Source organism: Pinus tabuliformis, chromosome 2_2 (assembly GCF_031772625.1).
Source record: "Pinus tabuliformis cultivar Carrire ecotype Pingquan chromosome 2_2, CPIR1, whole genome shotgun sequence".
Taxonomy (NCBI): domain Eukaryota; kingdom Viridiplantae; phylum Streptophyta; class Pinopsida; order Pinales; family Pinaceae; genus Pinus; species Pinus tabuliformis.
The window spans coordinates 842,653,080-842,665,070 of record NC_142300.1 but is presented as its reverse complement, the minus strand read 5'-3'; the positions used below and the strand labels follow the sequence as shown (position 1 = coordinate 842,665,070).

The 11,991-nt window shown below is 35.9% G+C and overlaps 1 long non-coding RNA gene and 1 pseudogene across 1 annotated transcript; both read left to right on the top strand.

The window, feature by feature from the left end:
* Positions 1-3,299: 3,299 nt before the first annotated feature.
* Positions 3,300-8,204, top strand: LOC149195602 (putative boron transporter 2 pseudogene; annotated as a pseudogene).
* Positions 8,205-8,446: 242 nt separating this feature from the next.
* LOC149195601 (uncharacterized) lies at positions 8,447-9,273 on the top strand. The gene is made up of 3 exons (XR_016255157.1): positions 8,447-8,615; positions 8,706-8,977; positions 9,089-9,273. It is a non-coding gene; the product is annotated as an uncharacterized LOC149195601 (long non-coding RNA).
* The last annotated feature ends 2,718 nt before the right edge of the window (positions 9,274-11,991 follow it).

Here is an 11,991-nt window from a genome sequence, read left to right as displayed (position 1 = left end):
TCTGTAACTAGTGGTTGGGGATGGGCAGGATATCTAGCTCAAGTAGAAAAGGATGATTTGAAAGAGAAGATTGCAAATGCTAGGTTTTTGGCATTGTCTTTAGATGAGGTTACAGCTATAGATAATACTTCATGGATTTGCATGAGCATTTATATGGTTAATGACCATATTAGACATTCCTATCTACTTGGGATTAATAAGATGAGAGAGACTTCTACAGCTGAAAATATTTATGAACTTGTTCTTAATGGATTGAAGGAAAGTGGTATGGATGAATTAATGATTGCAAAAAAGTTGGTATGTGTTGGAGCAGATGGAGCAGCGGTAATGCAAGGACAAAGGAATGGCCTTTGTGTTAGGCTACAACTATCAGCTTCACCATATATGCTTAATATTCATTGTATGGCTCATAGGATGAATCTTGCATTTAAAATAGTAAGCAAGTTTCCATCAGTTTCAAAAGTTGAAGATCTTGTACGTGAGACTCATGCATACTTTTCTCGTAGTCCCAAACGATATTTAGAGTTTCAACAATTTGCAGATGGTATTACGGATGGAAAAAAAACTACTGAAAGATGTTGATACAAGATGGATCTCATTAAATGGACCAGCTCAAAGACTATTTAGTGAGTTCAAATCTTTGGTAGGGTTGATGTATGAAAATCGCTATAATGTAGACAAAGCTCAAGATCTTCTTTCTCAACTAACTAATATAGAGACATTATTGACATTGGCTGGAATTCTTCCTATGCTACATGAAATGAATGTCCTCGTGAAAATGTCTCAGAATCGCACAATGTATATTGCGGAATACACAAATGCAAGAAAGTCAGCATGTCTTGCATTGGATAATTTGTATATGATGCCAGACTCTTTTACTGGTCCAGAGTTTAAAAGTTGGACTGAGATCATCAATATAGAAAATACTGAAAATTTTTTGACCTTTGATGAAAAAGGGATACTATGTATCGTAGTGCGTGGGTATATGGTTCCCTTTCATTATATTAGTAAGACAGGACGAATCACCAAAGATTGCCCCGTGTCAAGAGACCAATTTGATAATATTGTGATTTCAGTGAGACAAAATTTGATAGAAATTGCAAGATCACTATCATTAGAGATAAGAGAACGATTTCCTCGAGATGAATTGTTGGAGGCCATGTGTGTGGTATACCCTCAATATTGGAACAATTGTCAATGTCGAAGAACTTTAAAAGCTGATTTTCAAAAAAGATTAAAATGTTTAGTAGACCATTTTTGCAAGAAAGTCTGGATACATGGAGAACAAATTGAAGGTATTTTAGATTCATCAAAATTGTATCAACAAGGTGGACGCTTTGCTGAAACAATGTGGAAGCAATATCCTTTTTTGGAGAATCCTAATGAAAATGGTGCTATAACAAGATTATGGACTACTTTAAGTGCTAGCCAATACCTGCAAGAAAACATATCAGAATATTTCAAATTAGCAGATTTGTGTCAAACCATGATTTTGGGATCAGTGGAGGATGAGAGAATGTTTAGTGCATTATCATTCTTGAAGTCAAAGTTGAGGAACAAGCTTGATAAACATGTGGATACATGTTTAAGATTATATGTAACAAAGTATGACATTGACAATTTTCCATATGAAAGAGCGCTAACTCTTTGGCGATCAGATTGTGATAGAAGGGGAGAAAACAATATAATAAATCTATCTAATGAACTTGATATAGAACATAATGTTTTGGAGGCTCATAATGACAGTTCATTTAGAGAAGATCATGTTCACAATTTAGAAAATGAGGACCAAGATGAGAACTGGGAAATTGAAATACCCTAGGACTCTTATTTTGGTATACATGTTCCATTGATCATGCAAAATTACTATATGTCAACTTCAGGTAAAAATAGGTTCTATATTTGTATTTTTCATTGTAACATTGCAGCAACATTATTTTGATGTGTGTTATTTTAAGATTGATGTTTCATATTTAATCATTACATTGTTTGTTTCTTATCTGTGACAGGAAATAAAGCTGGATTTGGTGAGGTTGGGACCTATTTCTTTTCACATAGATAGTGTCTGACTATTATTAAATGATAAATAACAAATTTAACAAGACTTTCAAGTCATTTGCTAGCCATTTCTTGTCAGTGATTTGTCAGCCATGTTTTCAAGTCTTTTAGGTACTAAGTTGTTCGGGTCCCCACATGTCCTTAGGACCATTAAGGGATGAGATAACATGAGTCAGTCCAACTCATGCCCCGAATTTACTTTTTACCTATTGATGTAAGTGTTTTGTTACCACTTATCACCAACAAAATTCTACCATAACATAAACCAACTTGAAGACGACACTTCTCATCTTCCTTTTACATAAATGCTCTATGGATCTCCCTACTATACTTTTCCGAGACCAACGTCCCTTCTTGGTAGGTCTCTCCACCATACCACTAATCACACAATAGTAACTACTGCCTTCTATAAATCTCTCTAGTCTCAGTTATTTGTGTCCCTGTCACACTCGACCAATATAATCTTGCAGGTCTACTTTTTTATCATATCTTTATTTTTTGTTATTTTGTGTATTTAACATTAGTACCATCCAAGAGTAACGAGTTAGTGTCCTTTGGATTTGATCTTTGATTTGAAATGAAGTCAGATTTGATGAAGCTGGGACCTATTTCTTTTCACATAGACAGTGTCCTAGTATTAAATGATAAATAACTAATTTAAGAAGTCTAACGCTAAGCAACAATGGGCTTATTCAAGTACATGAAATTGCGTTGATGTCTAGCTCTAATATCTTAGAAAATTTTAGCAGTTTGTTTGCTGCTTGTTTAGAGGATTTTGTCAAGTTTGAAATTTTTGGTTTATTTTGGTCATATTTTTTTAGTCGCTTGACTCATTTCATGCATAGATCGACAGATCTAGTTTTATTTTTATAATTATTGTTGTTTTCTTTATATATTTGGTGGTTTGAGGAAAGATATTTGATTTCCTTTCACTTTGTGGCATGATTTCAACATCTTCACCTTTTAGAATATAGTAAAATATTATTCTTATTTTATGTTTTCTTGGAAAAGAATTATTGATATTTGGAAAGGGAAATAAGCCCTAGGTAGCTAAGCGAAGAGAAAAATGGTCTATGTACTAGGTTCCTGCGCATTCATCGTAGGAGACCTATTGGCATGAGACCGACATTCCTTTTATGCAATTACACTTTTTCAAGGCGGAGCTGAGTTTGCTGACTTGGGAAGAACACTGACAGCTGATCATAATGCTAAGGAGATTATAATGTTGGTTTCAAAAACAGGATTGTGAAAATTGTTTGCACTAGTTCTTCTTTTGGTCATATTTACTACCAAATTTGTGTCTTGCTGATTTTTTACATTTGTAATGACCTTGTGCAGAGATGGTTTGAAGAGCCCGATGTTAGAGTGTGAAGACTCTCTACAAACCACAAGGACTACATTTTCTTGGAGGGCACTCAATGTTCTTGGTGTTGCTGAGTCTCTTCGCTCGAAGCGTAAATGGATACAATGGTATGGCCATAACATCACTTAATTTGATCCTCTTTACTAATCTCCTAATATCATTTCAATACATCAAATTGCTTTGTTTTCATGGAATCCAAAGATACATCAGTAATGTTATTTTGTCTTGGAAATACTAAATTATTTTGTTTTGATATCACCCAGTTTGAGTTGTTCTTTGCAACTACCACTTGATCATTTAACAAGCATTTGAAATTCAAAGTGAAATAAAGCTCTTTTAGTTTTTTTCCAGAAGAAGATTAGATGTTGCACTTGGTACCATAGGCCTTGTAAAAGGGTTGTACTCCATTTCAGTCTACGACAGTAGACTGATTTCTAACTGCTCCATGTACCCACATATGATATAATATTTTTCATTTTTGGCTTGCTGAATATACAAAGAGAAAATTGCTTAACAATATTGCTTAATTTGACAACAATTTTACTTTTATTTGATACAAGAGTGGAGGTAGTCTTAGATTTTACCTATTTCTCAGTAGTTGTTCTCCTTCGACAACAACATCATCCTTCAACAAATACATTCTAGCTTGTACAGAGGAAAGTCGATCTTTAGTAGAGGGCACATAAGAGATCCTCTAATGGAGGCGCAATAGTTTAGTAGGATCACTGGATGAAGCACATGTATGAATGTATTGTCTTCAATTAGGAAGGCACAGTTACCCATCGAGGGGAGGGCATGCATGAATGTAACAAAATCACAACATCACAAAGATGTGGTATTTGTTTTACAACATCACAAAGCTCTCGCTGATCTAACAAAATCCAAAGCAAGGTTTGTTTAGCTGAAATCTTTGAGATATTTTATATTTGACAGAGATCTGTTTTGGAAAGATACAGGAGGAAGTTTGTAGATATTTTGTTCCTTCAATTGATCAACTTGTAGATATTTTCACCAAAATCTTGTTGGATTCCACCTTCACTAGTTTGTGACATTGTATTGCCATTTAGGGGTGATATTGTTTTATAATAGCATCTCTCTACACTCTTATATAGTTTGTTGCCTTTGAAAATGTATGGGTCATGTAGATTTTTCATGGGTTTTTCTTTCACACTGAGCACAGGAGAAGACTCATGGAGTTCAGGGGTAGTTGTAGGATGCAAGAGACTCTTGGGTTTTTTTGAAATTACATCTCACCATGAAGTTTCACTTGGGCACACTTGACACATATTTGAACTAGGGTTATGATTACATTACCTTTTGTTGCATCACTGAGGGAGAGCCTTGTTCCTATGTTGAAGCTAAGGCTCTGGATCCCATTGGTGAATAATATGAGGAAGGGAGCCCTAGAATAGGAGCCTCCTATCACATTAGGAGCCTAGAACATGATTTATGGTAAGGGGGGTCATAAACAACCAAAAGGAGGAATCCCCTTGCACATTGGAGGTCCAAAGTATGAAAAATGGTAGGGAGAGTAACACACCCTATCTAGGACGATGCCTAGAGCATGATAGGTGGAAAGGAAAGAGGCTAGAGGATGAAAACCCTTACTTGAATGATGCCATGTGGTGGTAGAAGCTCTTGTATGGTTAAAAGGATGACACTTGATGAGAAATGTTCTACTTCAAGGGTGAAAAGAGGAACATTTTGGTAACCACCCCTTTGAATAGGGATGTCTTCTGCATGAAGGCTATTAAAGTATTCTAAATCACCTTTACAGGGTGTTACATATTATTTGTGGCATATTCCACATATTTGGAGGTGTCTTTCAATTTTTAGATATCTGGGGCAAGGGCACTTTGCTCGAGACACATTCTACATTAAAGGATGTTAAAGCTCCTTTATGAGGTTTTTATGTATTATTCAAGGCATATTATGCATATTTGGAGGTGTGTTTCACCTTTGATATATTTGGGGCAAGGACACTTTGTTTGAGGCTACATATTTGAAGGAAAGCCCTTTGCATGAGGAGATACCATGTGGTGTGGTTGACATGGTCCAAGCCCCTAACAACAAATGCATACTATAAGGAAATGAGGAGACGGGAAGTGGCAAGTGGATCTATGCATTGGAGAAAGAGGTCCCAAGGCAAATTTGTACTTGTGAGCCAAAGAAAGATCATATTAGAACATCATTATCACTCTAGAATAGGAGCAACTAGGGTTTGGAGAGCTCTCTAGAGAGAGTGCTAGGGTCAAAGAGGTCCTAAAGTGTCTAGGAAAACCTTAGGGAGATTCCCCAAATTGGGAGGTGAATCAAATAAACTATAACTTACCCTCTCTAAACCCTAAAAGGGACCAAGCCTTAGTTTGGGAGGATGGAAGCCTATAAATGTCAACCTTTTGGCTTAGTCATGACTCCTAATCTTAAGTCCTTGAACATCTTCATGTGTATCTTGTAATACAGTTTTTATCCTATGTATTATGAACTTGGTCACATGTTAGGGTTGACTATTATAAGGTGGTTATGATTAATATCCTATATAATCAAGGGCACTTGCTCGATTTGATTTTGGGCCTTTTACACCACTTTCTTTCTTCTTCTCGTTTCTAGATCATTATTTATTTCTTTCAATTGGTATTAGGGTGTGTATGGTCTTAAGAGCATGCGATCATTGATCAAGCCATCATGACCCATGGCAGCTTTGAAGGGATAAAAGGAAGACGTGTTGAAGCCAATGCTGCCATTGGAGTTTGATTCTTGAATATCATGGAGATTAAGAAGAATTATGTTCCATGCTCAAGGTTAATTACATTAACGTTTTATGTGCTTACTCTACAAATGAATTTGAACAAGTTTTTCATGGAAACCTTTCGAAAAGAGAAAAAAGACCTTGCATTATAGTTTATTGGTGGATTCCTATATTTTCTTGGTTGTTGTTACATGTTGACTATTGGAAGATCTGTTTATATTACTGAGAATCTTTCACCTGAAAATGGAGCAGTAAAGGACATATTAACTGTTATACGCTTTTGATTTTTCTGCCTTTGAGAACCTTGTGAGTTGTATGTCATTGAAGGGTGACTTGGTTTGAATAGTTAGCTTTGGAGAGCAGTTAGAGGAAGAAATAACTCAAACCCAAACTCAACAATGGAATTTTTATCAATGTGTCCATTCCAATAGATTATTATTCTAAATCTGGATGATGTGGCAACAATAATTATATATTTTTTGGAATGTACCTCAGTGAATGATCACCTTTTGTAATATTTTAAGTGCCGCTACATAGAGATGTTATTTCTATGCTTAATTAATTGCATTGATGTGCCATAGAGCAATGCAATGCATCTGGATACTTGAAGTCTTGGAATTGCAGAGCAGCATTTACTTGATTCCTTGGTAGCTGTTTGAAGATCCTAACCAAACTGATGTTTCTTTCAGAATTGTGGTTCTTTGTCATAGTAGTATAGTACGTTGTTCCTGAGATTACCTTTGGTTCTGTTCTGAGATCTGTAGAGAATTGTTGAGCAAGGGGGAGGATAGCTTCATCTTAATTTTAAAGCATCCCTCTACCCAACGTTAAGCTTGATGGGAAGAATTATCCTATCTTCAAGTGAAGGGTGCTAAACATATAATTGAAGAATTGATTGTTAAGACTTGTGGAGGGTAAGAAGACAAATTGCACTGTTGCTAAAGAATTAGTAAAGCTTTTGGCGCACAATGAAGATGTGCAGTACATTATAAGTTTTACTATTGCAGATCATATTGGTCCTCAAATTAGAAGTTTGATTAGTTCTTGTAAGATTTGGACTAGGATTCTCTAACAGAACAAGGATTCTCTATTCTAGGAAATGACTGTATGCATTTTAAATGATTGGTTGTGTATATCACTGTTTATACGATACGTATTCAGGATGTGCAAGATCAATTTGGAGCAGTTGATGATAGAATTGATCCTAAAGTTCGTAGTGCCACTGTTCCAATGGTTGAAAAAAATGTTTCAGCCATTTGTGACCAGTGTGAATGCCACTGATAAAGTGGCTAACTTTCTTGGTGGAATGTTACTGCAGAAAGAACATTGCTGGAACAGATTCACTTAAAAGAGTGTATACCGAGCACTTACACTGAAATCACTAAGAAGAAAGGGAAGAAGTCTGCATAGAAAAGTTTAAAGGAAACTTCACAAAAAACCCTTGAAAAATGATGTTGTATCAAGCAGGGCCATTATTGCAGAGATTGTGTCAAGGCCCATTACCACAGTAAATATATATTATTTAGAACTATGTTGTAATTTTTGTCAGGGTTCATGTTTAGGTTCAACTATCACTGGCTACCCTATTCTGGAAGAGCTTTTGCTCTCCTGAAGACATCTTGATCTAACTCTTCATTCTTTGTTTTCACCTCCATAAAAAATCTCTAGTGGATTCATAAATTTTCCTTTTATTGTGACAGACTATTTTATGTGGTATTGTTGGCATACCTCCTTCAAATGGTGTTATTCCTGAATCTCCAATGCACATGAAAGGCTTAGCTACCCTCAAACATCAGGTACTAATATATTGGAATTATCAATTGCAGCTTCTCAGGGAAAAGACACAATTCAGACATTTTATAGACGAGTAACTTACAAGTACTTTTGTTACAGTTGGTGCTTAGCAAGTTAGTGACAACAATCTGGAAAAGTATGCAGAAAAATTCAACCTTAGGGCAATTATACAGAAACATGCAAGAAGCCTATGAGCAAATGCAGACCCAATGGTTTATCAGCCTCCACCTGCCTTGGTAATGGTCTTATTTTTGAGTTTGGGTGTTTCATTTTATCTAATTTTCCTCTCCCTTTATTTATTTGTCTTGTCATGTCCCAACCATTTATGCAGGCACTTAAGGAATTGAAAGAGTCCACAATTCAGTTGGCCGCAAGTACTGGGAATATGGATGCCCCAGTTGATGAATCAATTTTTAATGTTGACAAGGACGTGGATGACCTGCTTCTTGTTGAGGTGAAAGAACAGAAATTGAGTAATTTGTTGCAATCTCTGATGGTGGTTGGCTGCCTTGCAGTAATGCCCATCATTAGAAAGATCCCAACTTCTGTGCTTTGGGGTTACTTTGCCTTCATGGCCATAGAGAGTTTGCCAGGAAATCAATTTTGGGAAAGGCTATTGTTTCTTTTCACTGCTCCAAGCCGTAGATACAAGTATGAACTTTATTCAAACTATAATGTGATTGAATTTAATGCTTGTAATATAGTTTTCAAAGCTGATCAATGTTGAACTGATGGTTACAGAGAACTTTAGGAGTATCATGCTACATTTCTTGAAACGGTGCCTTTCAAGACAATTGCCACTTTCACCATTTTCCAGACATGTTATTTGTTGGCATGTTTTGGTATCACATGGGTGCCTATAGATGGTGTTCTCTTCCCACTACTAATCATGTTGTAACTTGTTAGTCCCAGCGAGGCAGTATATCCTTCCCAAGTTTTTCAAAGGAGCACATCTTCAAGAATTGGATGCAGCAGAGTATGAAGAAGCCCCTGGAATGCCATGCAATATAACAGTGAGTGCAAGACACATATCAAACAAATTTTAAAAATATTACTCAATTCTATTTCATAAGCCCTGCAACATGAACAATAATAAATTGAACTGTAACATATATTGATTGCAGGAAGCTGGAATTCAGGGGTTCGGACTAGGAAGCATGGGAACAGGTGCAAATGATGGCGAAGTTTTGGATGAGATGATTACATGAAGTCGCGGTGAGGTCAAACACACATATAGTCCACGGATAACTAGCTTGAGTGATTGCACACCAATTCATGGATCTGAGTCTGCATTAAGTCCCCAAGTTGCAGAAGCTAAAAAAATATATAGCCCCCGTATAAGTGAGATCAGACAGACACATAGCCCTCACAGAGGGGAAAAGCATTCGGGCATTCCCCTGGTTAGTCAAGGAAAAAATATGAGTCCAAGTGCATTTGGTTTGAGGCCACATAAACCAACTTCCAATTAGGTGTTTGGAGTATAAATCCTCGGCTAGTAATCTTTCCCTTGAGTGAGCATATCTTATGTTTAATAGTACATATTTTGTTGGCTTATCATTATTTAATCATTGTGCCATAAATCACTCGGTTGTATTTGGTGTGTCTTCACAAAGAACCTCTGTCCATCTCAGAGGACAGGGTAGACCATATAGTGCGTGTAAAAAAATGTAATGGAAGTCAAGCTTGAAGTATTTCTGTTTTCTTGAAGCATGAAATCTATTATGTCAGTCTTGTGGTTTTGTAGACCCCGTGGTATTAAAGGGTCCTGTGAGTGGTTTGAGCTTCATAGAAAGTCATCCTTATTCTACCAGTTGGATCATAACCACAAAGTTTGCAGCCTTTAATGTTTCATTGAAATAAAAAATGTGGAAATTAAACTTGACAAATGAAAAGGAAATGGTAAGGCTTACAATATTAGAACTTCTGTAAATGTTTTCCCTTGGTTAGTTTTTAAAGGTAATGGCTAAACCAGCAATTACCTTTAAAAAGATCCAATTCATTTCTCAGAGTGGTGCAAGTATTGCACTAGGCCCTCTTTATTTTGCATGGCCACATTTTTGTTCAGGCTAAAGTTGGATTTTTGATCTTCTTTTTTTGGTTTTTTCTTTCTTCTTGTTAACCCGTAACAGGGTTTCTGCAATAGAAGAGGGGCTGTGTATTCTTCCTGACCAGTTGGCCATTGCGGTGGCACATTGATGACAACCAATCTATGTTCTGAAGGACACAATTACATTATATACCACCTCTATGCCATTTCTGTAGATCAAAGTGCCAGACATTATGCACAGATTGAAGTCAAGGACCATGTAGGCTGGTGCCACTTGTTCGAGATTCAACTCTTGGGAAGAACACCATTTCCAAGGTCCTCCAAACTTGTAAGCAGCGGCCTACAGTTCAACTCTTCATTTAGTTGAACAACACTGTTGGTGGACCATCCTTAGCATTAACCATTTTCTTACAGTGAGCTACTTGGTTCTTGATATTCCTGACAAGTAGAGCTACCCTTACTAGCACTCAACTGTGTAAAGCGCCTTTTCCATTTTTTCCTGAATCACTGCCATGTTAACTCTGTCCATTGAAGGAATGCATGCAGAAGTTTTTATATCCTTTGTTTTATGTTAAAGTGTTTGGATCAAACAGTAAACATGCAGGTATCCTCCTTTTTTTGTTAAGGGCTTTGTAGTCCCTCATACCCTAGTCTACCCAGATTGTGGAACATGTAGTTTAAGGGGTTAATTACTCTGCCTAGTGAGGCATTTTGTTGGCAACAAAGCTTGAGGTTTGGCAGTCTCAGAATTCAGTCATACATTTTAATAGAAAAATAGAGAGGCAGCATAATGTTTCAACATTAATAGAAGTCTAGTTTCCAATGAAAAGTGTTGAACAAAGAAAGCATTAAACATTCATAGCACAATTTGCCGAATATGAACTTGCCAACTTAACAAAGATTCAAATAGGTGAGATGAGATGATGAAGAGATATTCTAAAAATGTACATACACTGGCCTCACAAAGAAAGTAGGAGAGAGAATAGGAGAATTATATTAAGATTTTCAGAATGAATGTACAGAAGATTCGATGCCTATATCTATGTGCCATCCTCTTACATATTGAAGAATAATTATGATTGAACTACATAAATAGTAATAGGTTAACAATAATATATGTATGACCAATAACATAAGAGATTATATATGAATGACTAGAATAAAACGCTGAAATAAACTAAATACAAACTGTCAATATCCAATTAACATAAAATGATATCATGAGTAGAATTTTTTTTATACGGATAGAGAGAAATGCTATCCTCTTCAAGTAACAAGTAGCCCCTATTTTATCCTAAGATAACAGCTATAATTCAAATCATGTTTTGCTAGATTCAATACCCTAGATTTAGAAATAAATGACTAAATACTACAAGGAAATAGCATTACCCCATAAGCTTTTTCAGATGCAACAATATGCTCCTTTTGTGGTTCATTGTTGGCTCCTTCATCCACTATATCATGTTACATACAGGCACTCTTGCTAGCTCATGTTGAGATGGAAATATATATTTTTCATGACAGTAAAACATTTAGATAATGGAAATAAAGAATATGTGCATTCAAGTTAAATCAGATTTATCTTGAATGGTTGGGAAGATTTGTTATTATCTTTAATAATTTAAGTCTTGTAAAACAAATTCAGAAGGAATAATTTAAGTCTTGTAAAGCAACAAACTTGAAGAAAAACAAAGAATATGAAGCCATATACAAGGAATATGAAGCCTGTGTGTTATGTTAATTTATCAGCAGTTTTATGCTTTGCAGTATAATCTGTGAGAAAATTGGCTACAATATTCAACAGACAGGACATTATGAGTTTCTCAATTTGTGCTATTATATGCTATGGATTTTCTAACCGATATCTTGAAAACGCGGTCTGCACTTGCCATCTATGCCTGAGTTCTACAGCGGTTTGTTACTTTCAAGCCATGCCTAATGTCATATTGTTTGTTGCAACTTTAATGTAGACAACTAACC